The following is a 20,290-nucleotide window of genomic DNA, read 5'->3' as shown; positions in this document are numbered from 1 at the left end:
TAATCAAGCAAGTCAACCTGTCACTCCAACCTGTCTCTCTACACTAAGAGGTTTTGCCCAGAACAGTTATTTTGCGTGTGTGTTTGTGTGTGCACATGGATGTTTAATTTTCTTATGAATATCCAGCATTCTATGGCATTTAACTTAGCATTTTATTTATTTATTTATTTATTTATTTTTGCAGTACACGGGCCTCTCACTGTTGTGGCCTTTCCCATTGTGGAGCACAGGCTCCGGACGCACAGGCTCAGCGGCCATGGCTCATGGGCCTAGCCGCTCCGCGGCATGTGGGATCCTCCCGGACCGGGGCACGAACCCGTGTCCCCTGCATCGGCAGGCAGACTCTCAACCACTGCACCACCAGGGAAGCCCAACTTAGCATTTTAGATGAGACCCAACCCTCTACCTAATGTCAATAAATTAAATAAATATCCAATTTTCTTGCTCCTATGTATGAAAGCAATAACGTGTATGATTTAAAGGGTATGTGTGATCTCTGTGATCATTGTTTTATATACAAAAAAATGCCAGATTTTAGAGAAAGGCGCAGAATTGTCTGTATCTGGGTACAGCTGACTATGGATTCCTGTGGCTGAGGCACACCAGTGCTCGCACTGTTCAAGAGAAAGTCATTTAGTACACCCAGTTCTTGGACATTTAAGATATGGAAATATTGGAGAAACTATAACTTTCTTGGCAACTTCTATGCTGCTTTCTAATGGTTGTTTATTGAAGTACTTTCCTTCATCGTATGTTAGTTATTCTTGGTGTTTTTAAAGTTCATTAAATCAGTGCACCACTTTCCCTCCCTGTTTTCATTTCTACCCACAAAAATTCTTTAGAAATAGAAACGAAATCGTCATTTTGTCTTTCCAACTACACAAATTTAGCAGATTTAAACCTTTAAACAGTTTGCTGTGAAATATAGTTTGAAATTCAGTCAACAAAAACATCAGTCTTCAAAGAGGCAAATAAACAACTCTAGGCATGTATAATGTATATTACTTTGGGAAAAAAAAAAAAAAAAACCTTTTCACCCTAATGTGCAGTTTTCATCTAAAAAACTCAGTTTCACTAAAGGCAATAAAAATGTGTCCTTTCTTTGAAATTAAATAAATCTGCATTTTGATTGATGTTTATATATGTAAAAATATGAATGTTTAAGGTTAATGTAGAACAGAAACTGATCATTGTCAAAAAAATAAAGGTGAGATAATGTTGACTGTCAGTGGAGACTGCCATACTCAGTGAAGAGTATTTTCTGAGTATTAGGGAAAGTTCTTGAATAATGATCACACTGTATCCTATCTCTTGGTTATAGCTGGGATATTTGTTGCTTAATGAGAAAATAAATATCAAGAGAAAGGAAATATTGTTCAGTTTCCTTTTGGCTTCCATTTCCCCATTTTTACTCTCCAATTGGTAGGCAATGCATATAAATGAAATACAATGCATGCAGTTCACTTGAATCTCTTAAGGCAGGGGTTCCTAAACCCTGGGCCAAGGACTGGAACTGGTCCGTGGCCTGTTAGGAACTGAGCCGCACAGCAGGAGGTGAGCAGCCAGCGAGCGAGCAAGCGAGGGAAGCTTCATCTGTATTTACAACCACTCCCCGTCACTAGCATTACCGCCCGAGCTCCGCCTCCTGTCAGATCAGCGGCGGCATTGGATTCTCATAGGAGCTCAAACCCTATCGTGAACTGCGTATATGAGGGGTCTAGGTTGCGCGCTCCTTATAAGAATCTAATGCCTGATGATCTAAGGTGGAGCTGAGGTGGTGAGGCTAGTGCTGGGGAGTGGCTGCAAATACATATCGTCATTAGCAGAGAGGTTTGACCGCACAGAGACCATAATAAATCAATTGCTTGCAGACTCATATCAAAACCCTATCAGTGAGTGGCAAGTGAAAACAAGCTCAGGGCCCCCACTGATTCTGCATTATGGTGAGTTGTATAATTATTTCATTATATATAACAAAGTAATAATAATAGAAATAAAGTGCACAATAAATGTAATGTGCTTGAATCATCCCAAAACCATCCCCCACCCCGTTCTGTGGAAAAACGGTCTTCCACAAAAACGGTCCCTGGTGCCAAAAAGGTTGGAGACCACTGTCTTAAGGCATTACTGCTATTATTTTTAATATGCGTGAATTAGCTAATCCCTTTTCTAATGCTGTTCTAACTTTAATTTGTATGGCTGGTTAGGGTTTTGTTTTCTTTGATGAGAGAGAAAATCTGCAAAAATCATGTTACATGTTGGGTATGTCTCATTGATAAATTATCTGAGACCAAGCTATTAATAGGCTACTAACAGATCTCCCACACTCACTCTGTGCCCTGAGATCTATTTCAACCCTAAAGCCCACAATGTAATGTAAATCATTTTAAAGCATAAATCGATTCACTGCACAGCCCTACCAAAATCTCCTCAATGGATTTTCCATTACTCTTAGGATAAAAGACTTCATGTCATGCACACTCTCCTTGAACTTGCCCTCCGTTCAGACTGGCTTCCTTCTCTTTGATTCTTTTAAGTTGCTATGCACTTCCTGCCTTAGGATTCATTATATTCCAAAATATAATGTAATTTTTCAGGGAATTCATCCAAGACTAGAACTGGGCTCCCTGTTCCTTGTTCTTAACACATCCTGTATCTTCCTCATAACATATCAGAGTTGGTAAATATCTATCTAGTTGGATGATTATTTGAGTAACTCTTTTGCTACAACTAGCCTATAAGCTCAATGACGATAATGACCTTGTTTTTTGCTCATCCTTTTATTCCCAGCGCCAAGCAAACTACAGACCAACAATAAGAACTCGTCCTTAAATTAATGAATCTTACTTGTGTGCACATTATTAAACTTTATGTTCTGTATTTCTCTGTGGATTTGTAAAGAATGTATCTCTTGGGGCTTGAACTTCTGTAACATTTTTTCCAAAAATATATGTTTTCTGAATTTTGGTCTTATGCATTACCACTATTTTAGGTGGTCTTTTTGAAAAGCTAACTGACTCCCAAAGGAAGGAGAATGTCAGAATGTGCTTAGACTTTTTAAAGAGATCTATCAGCTAATGTCATAATAATTATGACTTTAGGAAGAAGAATTTCCAGCTGGGTGGCAGGGGTTGGAGCGTGATGGCCATTGGAAGCATGAGTTATAAATATTAAGCAATCATATATAAACCAGACAATTCAGGCTGTTCAGCCATAAGGTCTACTTGCAATGCAATCTAATAATTGTCTTTTATAAAATATGTAATAAGTATATTTTAGACACATAGGAATATGACAGCCCCAGAGTTCATGACTAAAATGGAATTGGTAGTCGTGTTTCATGTTCTTTTAAATAACTGTCTCGTCTGCCTTGGCTGGATTTGGACCGTTTAGAGGAGTGAACATAGTTAATATCACTTTAGAAAAATGGTGCTTTGCTTGTGTGCCTGAGCACAGTTTACCCCCAGTTCTCAGATGAGGAGTCTGAAAAGAGACCAGGGTCAAAGCCAAGGGGCTCCTACTTCTGGAACAAAACATCTACAGGTTTTGTGCCTGTAGCCCTGCCTGATGCCCTGAAACCTTAAATAGGCTCAAATCAGTAGTAGAACTTGGAAGTAACTGTGTCATAAAAAATATTTTTTCTTAAACTGTCCTCTAAGTGCTTACATAGCACCTCCTAGACTATCAGACTCTAAATGCAGCAAGCTCATAGTTCCAGATTCCTCTAGACACTGGGGCTGCTTAGACCTCGGGACATTGATGCATCTTCACGTCCTTCTGTGAATAACAAAGGAAGATTCCAGGGATCCGCTGGCACTTTTATCCTTGATCTTGCTTATAAGCTTTGCACCGTTGTTTGGATAAAAAATCAAAAGTAAAGAAAGTCTGAGTTGTGAATTATGCTGATCCTCAAACAATTCTCATGTTGGAGTTTTTCAACCACTTTAATTATACTATATCTAGTTAAGAGCTGTGAAATATAGACAGAAACACATCAGACACTTAGCTTTATACTCCACATACACAGAAAGATAAACACATTATGCAGAAGAGGTTTAAGTTATTCTTCATTCCCACTGTCAAAAACACTCCCCTGGGGTTCCCCCTTAGTCCTTGTAGCTATGACATTCAAAACAACTTGACGGACCCATGGTTTAACTGCCTCCCCAATTAGATATCTCCTCACTACAGACATCATATTTGATTTACTGGAATGGTGCTGCTTCCTGACATTTCAAATTGTTCAAGTCACAAATTAATTTAATGTTGAATTAAAACACATGGTCTCTAACATATATAGCAATTAGATGAGGAAAAGCACATCAGCAAAGTATCAAAAGCCAAAAGTGTGTGGAAGGATGGTGGATTAGGAAAGCAGAATTAAAAAGATGCCTGTGTATCAAAGGTTCCTTGCCTTTGGGATTCTACAAGCCAAATAATTTCTAAGGAACATTGTTAGCAATACTAGTACAACTACTACTACTGGTTCTATTGTTACTTCTACTCTTAATAATAATGTTACCTACAATTATTTTGCTAGAGGGGGAATTAAGTATGAAAAGGAAAAACACATTGAATGTGGCCATGATCTCATAATTCTGAACATTTGAACACCCAAGAGCCACAGTCACAATACAAATTAGAAGAGAGTTCTTTACATTGAAGCATATCCTACATCTTTTCCTTTACTTTTTGATCCCTGTGGACCAGAGAAAACTGTAGCCAGAATTAGCATTTGTCTGGATAGACTTTCCGGAACCAAGGCTCCGAGAATCTGTCTCCAAAACTTCTTAAGTGCATTCAGTCTCATGTAATCAGCAAGAGATTTAACATGCTCCCCAATACATGTATGCTTTGTAACAATAAATTATACATATATACTGCTACACTCCCCTATTGTGCAAATTATATAGCATAGACCAAAATAGATGAGAATGTTAAAAGGATGAATTGAAATGAATGTAAGTTGAAACTCTAATATATTTTCCTGTACACCAGTGGATAGTTTTAACATCCCTGTTGTACTCAACCCAGTTCAGAAACCTGTCTGTACAATGACTCTGCTCTTACCTTTGTGTAGGGGTAAGTATTGTGCTTCTCAAAAGATTCTCATGGAAGGAGACACAGTAAAGCCGGACATTCTTCGTCAGGCTTCTAAAACCACATCAACCTGTTTCTAACAACCCATTTCGTGTTTTCCACCTGCCTTCTGGTCAGACTCCTAAAAATTATCCTTCCGGTGTATCTCTTACAATTTTCTTTATTAAGGTGAATGATGTGTGCTTAGATTGATCTTATAGAGGCTTTAACTTTCATTTGTTTTACATATTCCATGGAAGCACTAATTCTTTCTGTCACCATATGGATAAGATGGGAAAAAACATATGTTTTTTTAAAAATCACTTGTTTAAAATAATTTATTTTAATGAAGAGTACTCTTGTTGAGTGGTAGTACATGACATAAATCTAGGACTAGTCAGATGTCAGGACCTGATGGAGATTTGGCAAGCACCAGTTCAAAAGCACAGCCGTCTCATAGATTGTACGCTCTATTTGTTAGACCTGGGTGGCTAGCCTGTTGTGAAAATTAAAATAGTCTGAGGCAGTTTTATATTCTTTTGATGATGACCCATTTATCCTTGAGGATGTGTGAAATAGCATCTAAGGGCTACATAAAATGCTCTTTCTCTCACTTCTTATCAACAGCGGTAACTTGAAATCAGTTCTTGTCCCACATTCCCTGTAAAGTGTGTTAAAAAATGTGTTACTAAAGACTAGTGTGACAAAGCTCTTAGCTGGAAAAATATATTCTGGTCTTGTTAATGTGGGGATAGATAGCAGGGAAAGAGGGGAAAGGATCGAAGTCAAAATATTTTATATGTATACATATATATATGTTATATATATATATATACATACATTATACACACACACACACGCACACACTTTAATCTAGGTAGAAATGATGTCTGAATTGCTCAGATCCTATTATATGTTCAGTTTTCTATCGGAAACACTTGTGTGAATGAGACTGGGGAGATTTGGAACTCTGTTGACCACAAGGGGGCTTACACTTCCCTGCTATAGAAACTAAGGTTCAGTTACCCTAAGACAAAAGATCCCAGGATATTTTTCAACATCGTATTGCAGAGGTAATTTTTTTTAATCTCACACTTCAAATATTCAAAAAAATTTCTTCATCGTATTGAGTGGTGAATTTCTGTTCATAAAACTTATTTGATTTTGTGAATTCACATGGAATTGTCCTGCCTGGCTAAATCCCATTTGTAGAATAACACATTTTAATTTACTACTCCTAAATTAACATATTTTAACATATAAGATGGTTCATCTAAAATATATTTCTTCTTGACTATTTGCAAAACCAAGGTCCCCAAGTTCTTGTTTAGGAAGAAATGGTTTTTAGGAAGAGATGAGCCTAAGTCTTCTACCTCTGAACATTATAATGTTTTGTATCTTCTTGAGAAGAAATCTGTTAGAAATAACCAATGGTTTGTTACTGTTACTGTTGTTTTTGTTTCAATGTATACCTTGTGTTGACATTTATGGGACTTCAGCTTTAGGAACTCTCACCCTCCCTTTCAGTTGCTTTGGCCAAATGGTTTGGAATCATCCTGGTTGCCTCAATTTTGATGCCAAACCACATCCAGTTTATCCAGAATCTGACATTGTCTGGACACCAGCATTTCCATCCAGAGTTAAGCCATCATTCTCTCTCTCTTTAGTACTATACTACCCCACTAATGGACCTCCATGCTTTCTCCATGGTCCCCCTAGAATATTGATCGAAATCATGATGTTTCATTTAAACCTCCCGCACACCATTTTGGAGCCCTATTCAAACATAGCCAAAATTTTCCCATTTCAGAGTAAAAGAAAAAAATCCGTTACATGTTTCATAATGCTCTACATTGCCTTCCCCCAGCTCTCACTCCTTATGTTTTTGATTTCATTTCTGACTGCTCTCTACCTTAATCACTCTGCTCCAGACACACTACTCTAACTTTTGTCTGGAAATCCAAGATTTCTCTGCCTAGATGTCCTTGTGCATGTCGTTCCCTTCCCAGAAATGCTCTTCCCTTATCCAAACTGCTTTATTCCTCTGTTCCTTCAGTATCCATCATACCTCGACTTACATCTTCACTGATTTTTATTCGTCTTTTATACATGTATATTCAGCATGTATATCATACTTCATAATCTACTTATAATAAGATATTATTGTTTGCCTTCCTCACCAGGATATAAGATGAGATATCTTGGTCTGTTTTAATGACTGCTGTATCTCTGGAACAGTGCCTGATGTGGAGTATACACTCAATTAATATATGTTGACTGAATGACATTGTTTATTCACATTTTTGAATTCCCAGGATCTTAGAACTTAGCACTGTTTTGAGAGTCAATTACATGGGCAGATACTCTCTGTTGTCTTTTAAATTTGAAATTGAACACCTTTGTGTTATTCTTGATGAGTTAATTATGTAGAATGAGGCAATTTGCTTCACTGAGTAGACAGCTTGCCCAAAGGAAGGATTATCAGTCAATTGCTTTATAACCTCAATCTTCTAGACTTCCATAGAACCCTCAATTTTGATAGCAGTCAATGCCTTGGATTTTCTTTTATCATTATTTGTAGTACTATCAGTTACATAAGTGAATATATGGCATTTAGTTATTGAATGGGGTATAAGTAAAAAAAAAAAAAAACTACTTTTCTTGATTAAATCTTCTATAGATTTTTTTTTTTTTTTAAATTTAGCTAACTGAAAGATCTTAAGGGAGAGAGAGATCCCCCACACACAACTATGGGACTAAATTATGGCTCTTATAAACACACCTCTTCATCTGATAACTGGAAACATCTTAAAGGAGGGCCCTGCTGCTGCCCACAGAACACCTCTCTGCAGAGTCAAGCTGGTTTTCTAGCCAGGCGTGTTCCCTTCTGTTCCATTTTCCTAAAGAAATAAAAGAATTCTACAGCTGGCTAGCTCAGGTGGCTACTGAATAATAGGGCTACAGTAATTTGGAAAGATAGATGCCTTCTAGTTACTTATCAGAATAAAAGTGTTGTAGGTATTATCGAGGAGAAGGATCTCAAACTTACTGCTGCACAGTGGTTTTCCACTGTTTGGTTCAGAGGATAGTGTGAAGGGAACTGTCTTATTCCATACCATATCCTGTAAATTAATCATGACTTCAAAGAGGTGTCTCTTTGAATCGCACCACCCATTACCACCCCGTTACTCAAGCCCCTTTAAATTTCCTTGTCTTAAAATTACGCTGTCATTGCTTACACTGAAAGGTGTTGTAAGAAAAAGTGACTGGACACTAATTCTATTCACTTGTGAGAATAGAATTCTAATGCTTGTGAGAATCTTTACCTTAGGTTATGTGGTATCCAGTTCAGGAAGACTCACAGGGCAAAGCTTTTCATGACCTTGGTGTTTCTCCTGTGCCATTGACCTGTTTTTGGATTGTGGACACTGTGGCACATCAAATGAAATCCATTACTTCTGTTGCAATAAAAATGAAAGCCAAAGCCATGATCATCCTCTAGGAAAAAGTTTGAAGCCCTCTACCCTGATTGAGATCATGCTTTGAAGTCAAACTTGCTGAATTTCAAAGCAGCCTCTGCCGCCTGCCCGCAGCACGACCTTAGCTAGTGACTCAGACTCCCTTTGCGTCAGCTTGGTGAGTGAGGGGATCTCTTAGAGGAAAGTTGTCCTGGTTATACATGGGAATTTGTAAAAATGCTTAAAACCATAATTTATCAAAATAGAAATGGGGGGGCAGATTATGGAGTCATTATCATGTATCTTGTGTACTAACATTTTGAATTTTTAAAATTAGCACTATTCCATTTTAATTTTACCCTGTTTTCTTCATTTACTTCTTTTAAAATAACTATTACCCAAAGTGTATTATATATTTTAAATATATATAAGTCCTCTCCATTCAAAAACTGCATTAGTTTCTTTCTGATAAGAGATAGATAAATAGATTAAATAGATAATTAGAATAGATCCAAATGGATGTATCTTTCTATCCATCTTATATCTATCTTGATATAAATATAAAACACATGTATATAACTAATAATAAATTCTTATTTACATAATAAAATCTGTATTTACATAGATTTATGGGTTTAATAAGTTGAAGAGTTTCTTCATTCATTTATCTCACTTTCAAAAAGATGGTGAAGATCTAAATAGCATAGTGAGAATATTGTTTTTTCAAACCAGGAGAGAATGACCATGCTTTCTGGAGTTGTATCCTGGGTTCAATATGTGTAAAATGCATACAAAAGTTTAAGTGACTTTAAGATGCCACAATACCTTAAGGAATAATGAATTACATGTATTATAAATTATAAATGAGTTTACCTATACCATGTTATACTGAAGCAGATTTAGGGTCATAGAAGAAGCTTTAATTTTAGAGTAATTTAGTAACATTAAAATCTTATATAAAAATTTTAGTGGGAGTACTGTGAATTTAGTGACAATCTATTATAGAAATTTGTCAACGGCTTGATATTCTCCTGTCAAGTGTGATTATAGATGTAGAGAATGTAATTCATTGTGAATCTCAATGCATATATACATCTAAAGTGCTTGGAGATTTTTCAAAAGTTACTCTACCCTGTAATCCTTATGTAATTGGTAATCTTCTGAAAAAGTGTTTTAAAATTATTTTCTTTCTTTATTCATTGTCTATTATGGGTCCTCTGGCTTCCTTCCAATGAAAATCATTTTTCTGTTTATTCCCGTCATAATTATATAAGCTGATACTATAACTCCCTCACAGCAATCTAAAAGTCTATGGTACTAGAATTTGATATACTAACTGATACGCAACAGTATAAAATTATAAAAAACCTTGTTTTTTATTGATGCTATTCTTGTTGTTATAAGATAATTATATAAAATGCCCAAGGTACATTTCAAAGTATGCATGTGCCATTTTTAATCCTAACAGTGGAGAAATTTGACAACTTCAGTTAGTGGACAATCTAAAATATTATACTTTTCTTTTTTAACTTATCTTTTTCTGACAAAAAATGATCAAATAAAATTACCCCCCCACCCACACACAGAGAATTCAAATTCACTTTAAATATTTTACACGTTGCTGATATACAACAGCTAAAGTGACAGTCTTTGTTAGTATGCTTACATGGTAGTTCCTATGAGGTTTTCTTTTTTCTTTTTTGGAATTTATGTAATTATCTATCTATGGAGAGTTAGAAGGAATGGATTAAACATATTTATGCTAAACCACTTAGATTTTTTTCTTTAATTTTTAAGTCATACTCTTCAAAAGGCTGTGGGTGAGCTTACAAAAATATATATACATATAATAGACAATTTTAAAACAAGGTAAAATTAAGAGACATAGAAAACAAGAGGACAAATGAAATGAAGTTAGATGCAACATAATTTGAATATCATTACTACTTTAAGCTAAATAACATAGTATACATTTTATTGGGATCAATAATCTACTTTCCTTGTTAATGAGATACTGTCAGCACACATAAATAAATGTTTACCATTACACCTAGCTGTAAGGCATAAAACTAAGGGCATAAAGCCCTTCTTATCATCTCTCATTTAAGGGGAAACCAAATCAAAACCTACAGACCACACTGAAAAGCAAGCAGTGTGTATTTGTGGTACATACTGCTTGGTTGATAGACATTATTGCTTTCCTGCCATGGGCTAACAGGATACATTAATTCACCTTTGAGGCTTAATCATGTGCAAGGAAATGGAAAAATGTTTGATAATAACATTTATGGGCCGTTGTTTGTAAAGATGCTTATTTATTAGGCAAAACAACCATTTGGGGTAGATAAGAAGATCAATAATGGTCTTGAAGTGCTTTCTTAACTGTGCACTTTGCAACCCAGAACTTACATATGTAAAATATGACATGTAGTAAATATTAGACTCTAAAGCAATGGATATTTGCTGTGACTCAAAATGTGTATAAATTGTCTATGCTGTTATTTAACAATTAATACACATTCATTAAAAAGTTTATTGAGGGCCTATTGATGCCCTTTAATTAGGGGAAAGTAGACAGAATAGATTCAAAAGTGTACATTAGATAATTATGTACATTAATGAAGTTGAGTCTAGCCTGACACCATAAACCAACCGAGAGTCATTTCTATCCCATGTACAATTATTTCAGCTTTTATTAGTCCTGTGGTTTTTATATATTGAACTTCAGATTTTATAATATCATATTTGCATAATATAAAATCCATCAAAAGAAGTGGCTTATATAAATTAATTATTCAAAAAAATTTAGTCATGCTAAAAAGCAATATTTTACTATGATTTTCCTTCATTTACTTAAATATCTCCAATTCTTGTCTAAAATTGATGAATCAGACATTTGTATTTTAAAGTTTATTTATTACTCTCTTGTTGAATAATATATGAAAATTATTTTGGGCCATGGAAACGTAAATTTCAAATACCCCAGAGGAAGCATAATTATCCTGATTTTTAGTCAGACAACTCTTTCTACATTGTGCAATTCTTTTTTCTCTTATCTAGTAACATTCTATTAGTGTCCTATCTTCTTCACTCAGCACACATTTCTTCCTTATTAGGTGTCTTTGGATATTCTTCTGCCATTGTCTTTTTTCTGAACCTTTGTCTGTACCCTCCCTGCCACCACCCTGCACAGTTTTGGCTCAATCATTACAGCTGCTATAGGTTGAGTGGTGTCCCCTGAGAAGATATGTTGAAGTCCTAGGGCTGTGAATGCTATTTGAAAATGGGGTCTCTACAGACATAATCATTAAAGATGAAGTCCTAGGGCTTCCCTGGTGGCGCAGTGGTTGAGAGTCCGCCTGCCGATGCAGGGGACACGGGTTCGTGCCCCGATCCGGGAGGCCCATGAGCCATGGCCGCTGAGCCTGTGTGTCCGGAGCCTGTGCTCCGCAACGGGAGAGGCCACCACAGTGAGAGGCCCACGTACCGCAAAAAAAAAAAAAAAAAAAAAAAGATGAAGTCCTAGAGTGGGCTATAATCCAATATGGCAGGTTTCCTTATTAAAAAGAGAAAAAAAAAGACACAGACAGATATACACAGAGGAAAGATGATGTGAAGACATACGGGGAAAACGTCATGTGATGAGGAAGGCAGAGAATAAAGTGATGCTTACACATGACAAGGAAATTCTGGGGATTGCCAGCAATACCAGGAACTAAGAGAAAGACATGGGGTATATTCTTCCCCAGAGCCTTCTGAGGAAGCATGGCCCTCTGACATTTTGATTTCAGACTTATAGGCTCCAGAACTCTGAGACAATAAAGTACTCTTTGTCATGGCAACCTTAGGAACTAATATAACTACCATTGGTCTCCTCAACATCAACAGCCATAATATAGAGCCCTTTCAAAACAATGGCAAATAAAATTGAAGATAGTTCCACCACAACGTTAGTAAGGCAATCTGTGCACTTGGTGATCATTCTCTCCATCTTTGACTAGAGCCATTTCTCTCCTTTATTTCTTTATTTCAGCATCTTTCTCTCCTCAATTCCAATTACATTTAGCAGCAACTGTGTTTCCCAATCTCAAGAACTAAAGCATTGAGTGGGAATTCACTGTCTCTCAGTTTGTCCACATTCATTCTTATTCCCCATTTTCACGGCTAAATGAAATAAAAACAAACAAAAATCCTCTCATTTTCTGCCAAAAGCGAATGCCTCTACCCATGTTGAGATACAGTTGCTACATCACTACCAGTATCCTAATTCTGACCTTTGCAGACAGTTCAGTACAGGGCTCAGTCTATTTCAGCTGAAGAGGGCATTTGAGATTGTCAGAGAGTTAGTGAATTAAAGAGTTCTGAAAACTGGATATGATGACCTGACAATAACAGAGAGGAGGCTATGAAAGAAATTACAAGAGAGTGGAGGTCAAATCACTGAGGTGAATCAGAGTAAGCAATAGGACTAGAAAAGCCAGTAGGGCCAGAGGAGATATTCTGAACATAAGAATTTGCCCTATGTTAAAATAAAGGCAGCTTGGGATCAATGAGTTCCTTACAAATTGCTTTGGACTGTTTTGCTTTGGGGACCTACTTGTCATAAAAAATCAAAACTTGATGCTTTGATGGTTTATGGTTTGCCTTATATCTTTAATTGTTGTCTCTTTCTGGAAACTAAACATTTTCCCTTTCTGCTAGCTCCTTTTGACATGCAATAAACCTATTTAAAACTCTCCCATCTTTTAAAAACTAGACTTTAAAAAACATTCCCTCAGAAGAAATAAAAATAAAACAAATCCATGCCATTTCTAAATTATGCCTTTCTATACAGCCACATGATTTCCTTTTATTCCTCAACCTTTTGAAATATTTGTTCAGCTTCTGATGAACTGAGTTTTTGCCTGATTCTTCAGTGGTCTCTATATTGTCAAAGGCAGTGCAGTTTTTGGTTCATACCTTTTTTAAACTTTATGTACTCTTTCTAAACTTAACTACCCATCACCAATCTCAAGACCATCCCTCATTCATTTTCACTCTCTTCCTTCATTTTTTTCTTCCCTAGTCTATCTCTCTTAGTTTTTTTTTTTTTTTTCTTACCCCTGGTGGTCAATTTCTCTGAGAGGTCTCTTCAATTTCTATGTGATCAGCTATCATCTATTTGCTAAAGGCTCTCAAATTGAGATTTCTGACCCAAAATTTTCCTCTGAATTAAAAAACTCTTGGATTTACTAATTCCCAAGCAATGTAAAGCTTAGCATGCTCCAAGCTAATTGTATTTCCTCTCAAGAATATACCTTCTCTTCTTTTATAAATTGTATTCATGACATGACTAAACATCTCTGGAAACTATACTTTTTTCTTTCTTACCATTACTCTCCTAGTTGAGGACTGTGTTTTCATTCCCCTTGTCTGTTTCAATATCATCTTAATTGGACACTTTGCATTCAATTTTTGCCCTCTAATTCATCCCACATTCTGCTCCTGAAACTAGAATCTTAACATGTTGCCACCTTTCTTGAAATTTCTCAGTGGCAGTCATAAGCTACATCAAATCAAATCCAGTTTCATAGAATGATAAACAATGCAGCACTATTCTGAGCTGAGTCCACACCTCCAATTCCTATCTCACAACTTCTGCATCTGCTATTTCATTTTTGGCTATGGAACTATTACTGGTAGTTTTTCAAATTAGCTAAACTTCCTCATGGTTCCATGGCTTTGAACATGTTACCTCTGCTTGGGTTGCCTTTCCAATCAAACATTACTCAACAGATTATCTCCTAAAGCTGGCATGCTTGTGAAGATGAAACTCAAATATCACCTTCTTGGGATTTATTTTAATCCCTCTGGGTTTGGTAAGGTGCCTTGATTTGGGAACTGGCATTATTACAGTTAATTACTTGAGTTATGCAAAGGCAGGGCTTATGCTTCATTCACTTTTGTGACCTCATTACTCAGCCCAGGTCCAAGTCTAGAGCAGGCCTTTGAATATTTGTTGATTAAATGTGACTATCTCTGCTCTCTCCCACTTTGGATCTTCACACATAAATCTGGCTGGAGAGCTGCATAAGCACTATTGACATACTTCTTATTCTACAGCTTGAAAAGCATGGTTTCTTTGGTGTTGGTCTGTGTGTTGAGCAGTCATTTTCAAACATTAGTATGTATAAGAATTGCCTAGAGAGCTTCTTAAGATAGCTAACTTGAACTCATACCCAGAGGTTTTGATTCAGTAGGTCAAGGTAGGGTCCACGGCATCCTAACGTGCTCACAGGTGCTTCTTCAACAGGATGATTCTGAGAACCCCTAGTGTAGAATATAGTTGAGAGGAAAGAAAAAAGTTATTTCCCCCTGCCTTTGGAGAACAGTCAGGCAAGACATCTGAAGTCCCTTTGTGAAATTATGTTACTTTTTATCATCTTTAAATTTTCAAAATTAGATTTGTTTATTTCAATTGTCTTATGGGTAGAGTGGTGATAATAGCAATAGGGTTAGGTGATGAGGATATGAAAATAGAAACAGTGCTCTATGTATACCTTTCTGCAGGGTTTCCTCTGCCTATTCCTTTTAAATGCATTGCCTTTTCCCTGCTTATTGTTATATCTTTATTGAATCTATAGGTTAATGTGTATCTGGTCTATAGAGTCTTCTTTGGTTGTACTACTACTACTACTACTACTAGTACAATTTTAAATTTGAGAAAATTTTAAAGGATATTTAAAAATATATTTGCTTTTAGATGTCATTTGATGTCAGTACAAAGTAGTAGATTTAACAAATTAACTGTTTTTATGCTTATTTCACCAGTTAGAATGCTGAGATTCAAAGATGTTCACTGTGGTCCTACGATTAGAAGGTCCCAAATTTGGTGCTAAATTTGTAGACTGTCACCTAGATCAATGGGCATTTAAATGCACTCATCAGACATAATGGGTGCTCATGAACATTTATGTAGATCAAAGTGGCTACAGGACATGCTGACACTGACATCTTTAGTGATAATATTTACAACATGAAGGACAGAGCTTTTAGAGCCAGACTCCCCTAACTCAAGTTTAGCTCAACAAATTACTACTTACTGTATATCACTGAGGGAGTGAGTTAACGTCTCATAATGAGCTTATGATTCTCATCTCATAATTATCATTTGTAAGATGGAAACAAGGATTGTTGTGAATATTAAATGAGTTACTATATAGATATTGGATTCTGGAAGATAACTTTAGTGCAGAAGAGAGATTAGATAAGAATGGGTTTATGAATAGGAAAGAGGTCAGTTAATTGAGTACATGATCTGATGCCACTGATCAGATAGGATGTGGAGAAAATTTGACATGATACAGGTATCATGACAAGATAATATAATTTGCATGATATTGCTAAAAATGACATCACAATTTAAAAAACAAGTCTAATTAAATATGAGGAAAGTTGGTTAACTTCTGGAAAAGTAAAATTAAGTTTAAGAAATGTGAAGAATTATTCTTTTGAAATTTATCTTATTGTAAAAATAAATTGTAGTCGTTTTAAAAATTGTAGTTATTTTTAAAAATTTCCATTCACCTGAAATACAACCTATATTATTCATTTTTAAGTGTAAAGGGATATGCCATCTACATGTATGTATGGGTGTGTGTGTGTGTGTGTGTGTGTGTGTGTGTAAAATTTATTGTCACTATAAAGGATTTATCAAAATAAAATTAAACATTTCCCCTTTTACTACTCTTCATTTTTTATTTCCTTAGGTCTCTCTTTCTTGATAGCCAAATTATTTTGATGTCACGATATACTAATTTATGTGCTATGAAATTAGAGTGGGGTTATGCTATACTTAGCATAACAATAACAAAAGGTCTGATCAGGAGGAAAAAAATAATGGTCCAGTGCCCATTAATTTGTATCACTCGATAATGGTTTGTTTTTTGGGTTTTTTTTTTCCTGAATTTAGAAGGAAATACTTGTCTTTTATAAAGCAGTTTGATTGAAACTAAATCTTCACATATTTTTAACTTGTACATTCACCTTCACAGACATGCTTAAATTTTTATAAATGATTTCTGTTAGATTTAAAGATTTCAGTCACCTGAGAAGACGCAATGCAGTGAGATTCTGCATCTGAACCGGTAACAGTTCATTCTTTTCATATTGCAAAGTATATTCTTGCAGAAACAGAATTTATGACATCATTTTCTATGTAGGTTTCATGGCATCTGATACATAGTGACAGGAAAAAAAAATGATTCCAGAATATCTGCAGTACATTTTGTTGAATGTTAACAGAGGTTCAGATGTGTTTCATTTCTGACCTTGTGAAATGCTTTCTTGCTTATGAAATGCTTTATACATCAAATGCACAAACAGCTACCAGGGCTTCAGCTGCTCGCACAAGGATACATTTCTGAAAACAAATGTTGTTCAGGTCAGTTTTACCAATGTCATTTTTCTTCTATTATTTCATGGCAGGAGAAATGCGTGATATATTATATTACATTTTAAATGTGATGCAGAGAAGTCATAATGCTCATTTGTTTCATGTGAATACTCCTTGTTCTATAGTGTTAAGAAAAATTTATTCAAGCTATCAAACCAGCTAATATTTCCAGTCAGATTTAGAGAATACTGTTTCTATTATGGACTGCTCATAATAATTCAATACATGTGTATGTGTCTGTCTGTGAGTGTAAATAGTATGTTATTTGAGTTGAAAATCCAAGTATCTAAACATCGTAAGCAACAGCAAAATTCTGAGGCTGTGAATTTTTAATATTTGTATATGTTTAGGATATTTGCAATACTTAAATTGAGAAAATATTCAGGGTGCTAAAAAAAGCAGAAAAGTTTTAGATTATTTTCAAAAATTATAGTAAACAGAAAAGTAATCAAATATTAGAATTAGAGGCACCTGTGGAGAATGAGGCAAAGATTTATCCTTGAATTCAAATTTGAATAAATATTTTTTAGATCTTTCTATATGTCTAACATTCTAAAATGTGTGACTCAGAGACTGATCAATTCTGATTTGGCAATAAGAGATTATAGAGAAACTAAGTTGAACTTCTTTTTGAGTATTATTTCACAGTAAAGTTAGTGTAATTTTCTACAAATTGAAAAAGAAAATCACACCTCTAATACAAATCCGCTTAGGCACAGAATCAGAGTTCTTGCACAATAACTTTTAGGAGAATTTTCCAAAATGATACTTGGGTGAAAATGTAGCCCATATTAGCAATGAAATATCAGGATGTACTTCTGCTCATTTAATTTTTAAAGGAAGATATTCAGCTTAAGCGGAGAAAAAATTCTCAAAAACAACTATTTTCTAGGCTGTAGAAGAATTAATGCAGTTTGCAATTTTGTGAGAGATGCTGTGATGCAGGTGAATGGTTTTTGTTTTATCCAATCAGTTTCCTTACTGCACAGCCCCTGTAGTGTGTGTTTGGGGAATAACAAGTATCCGCTTAACAGTTTCAATGAGCTGCATCATGAATTTGGTCACCAGAGATAAAGGCATGAAATGAAGAAATATTGTGCAAGCTGGTCTGCTGAGTCACTTCATACTCCGGGATCCCAAGGCTGTCACCGATGTTTAGATGAAAGTGCTGTAGATCTAGACAAATACAGGGTACATTAGAAAAGGATTAATGCACACCAAGATTTTGAATATTTTCTCAACCAACAATCATGAAGAAAAATTGTAAATTATTGTCACACGAAAAAATACACCCAAATAGCAAGGTGTAATTTTATGTATCATTTTTTCTCATTTAAACCTCATATTCTTCTTGCAAATGAAATATACACTATAGTAATTTAAATTACTGGTACATTGCACTTCTTTCTCACAATGAAAAGCATTATTTTCCTTTAGCATAAATATACAGATAGTTATTGGTATTTAGCTACTATTATAAATGGCAACTACACAATATGTGTAGCTTATTAAAAACTGCTACTGCTATGTGTAAAAAATTACCTAACTAAATACTGAACTTGTCTGTCTCCATTAATATCAAGCTTTTAATTTATAAAAGACTTGTTCTACTGACAGTAGTGGCAAAGTAAACAATGACATTTTAGAGCTATCACCCCAAATACCATATTTATATTTTTATTATGGGAGTGTATGGTGTACATATAATTCCTTGCTTACATACCTTGTTCTTTCATTAGCCTTTGAGCTCCCTCAGTACAAAGGTGATATATAATTAATACCTTTATTTCTAACATTAAATACAATATGTGGTATGTAATTGGTAATAAAAAAGTAAGTATATGTCAAAAATAGCAAACACAAATACACAAGGGGAAGTGAAATAAATATATTGATATAATTTCATTTAATATTATTTTAAAACAATACCATTAAATGTACTCATTCATTTGGAGAGCTGAATGACAAGATACATTTCCTGCATCTTAATAACCAAGTTTAGTCTTCAGAAGTGTCAGTTCTAAAGATAAAGCGTATAATTGAAGTTCTAGGTTATCATTGAGCTTGGTATACATTAATTATGAGAGAGCCTGCAAACTGTATTTTATTTGTGCTGTAACTACTGCTAGAAATCCAAATGAATGCAGAAAGAGCTCTCTCTGAGAAGAGATGACTATAATAGAACTAGGCAAAATGCAGAAACACTGTTGTCTAGAAAAATAACTTCTGTGATGAATTGACTCTCAAACATAATAAAATATACCAATATTTTTGCTTGTTTTTTCCTTGGAAGAGTTTTTCAAGTAATCCATAAAGATGAATTTCAGTACAGCATTACAAACTATGTGAGAGCCTTGGGAATTAGAATTGCACAGTATAGCTGTGGCACAGAAGTGAGTTCACTGGCCTCAAATGCAATTGGACTTCTAATCCTTACATTGCATTGCAAGATCCTATAATAATTAGTCTCAGATAATTGAAGTCATAAAGGCGTTAGATAAAAACATTAGTTAAAAGAGAGAACTCCCTGGTGAAATCAGCAGGGTCTCAGAGAAAGTCATTAGTCAATGAGGTCAAGTAGATTCGTGGTCTGGTACTGAGTGTTTAAATGCAAGACAAAATTTATTTTTTTGTACAGACCATAAGTTGATTGGTCTTAGGAGAGTGACAGACATCACTCACAAGAAGGATGTAGGCCTAACTCAAATGTCAATCCTTCAGATTTTAGTGGGAAAAAATAACACAAGAAGATCAGGATATACATGTTGATTAATCAGCATGTTTTGTGTGTCATAAAATCCATTATGATAAAGCCAAATTATTATCTTAATGATTCTTAATGGACTCAAAACAAGAAAATTAATTGAATTAATCAGTGGAAAATGCCATAGAGGAGTGCTTGTCTCCTGTCACTGTCAAATAGAGCATACATTTTCAGGTCCTAGCATCATTTATCCTCATCAGCATTGTGGAAAAGCTGACACCCAAAAAACATCTTTAAAGTTTCCTATTGTTCGAGCTCCATGTGGTCAACTACTTATTAGTAAACCCAGTTTTCTTTAGATATGCTAGCATTAACAGTTATACTGGTGTCTTCTAAACTGCGCTCCTTGGAACAGTCTTTGGGGAAATGATAATAATAGTGGCAAGAAAAGTGATCCATGATCAAAAGGTTAGGAAAATTATTGCAATCTATACAGTCCTCAGAGAATCACAATGCGAAGGAGAGTACTAAATATTCAGGCCCACATTAAAAAAACATACACACATATAACATTCAACATTGTTCAATGAAGTATTTCCATACAGTTTTTCCCCA

General features: G+C 35.2%; 1 protein-coding gene across 1 annotated transcript in view; it reads left to right on the top strand.

The window, feature by feature from the left end:
* The window catches only part of CDH18 (cadherin 18), a 1,032,515-nt gene that overhangs the window by 226,916 nt on the left and 785,309 nt on the right, over nt 1-20,290 (top strand). The gene's annotated exons all lie outside the window — the stretch shown is intronic.

Source organism: Pseudorca crassidens, chromosome 3 (assembly GCF_039906515.1).
Source record: "Pseudorca crassidens isolate mPseCra1 chromosome 3, mPseCra1.hap1, whole genome shotgun sequence".
Lineage (NCBI taxonomy): Eukaryota > Metazoa > Chordata > Mammalia > Artiodactyla > Delphinidae > Pseudorca > Pseudorca crassidens.
The sequence above is the reverse complement of the archived record's forward strand: the minus strand, read 5'-3'. Positions and strand labels throughout refer to the sequence as shown.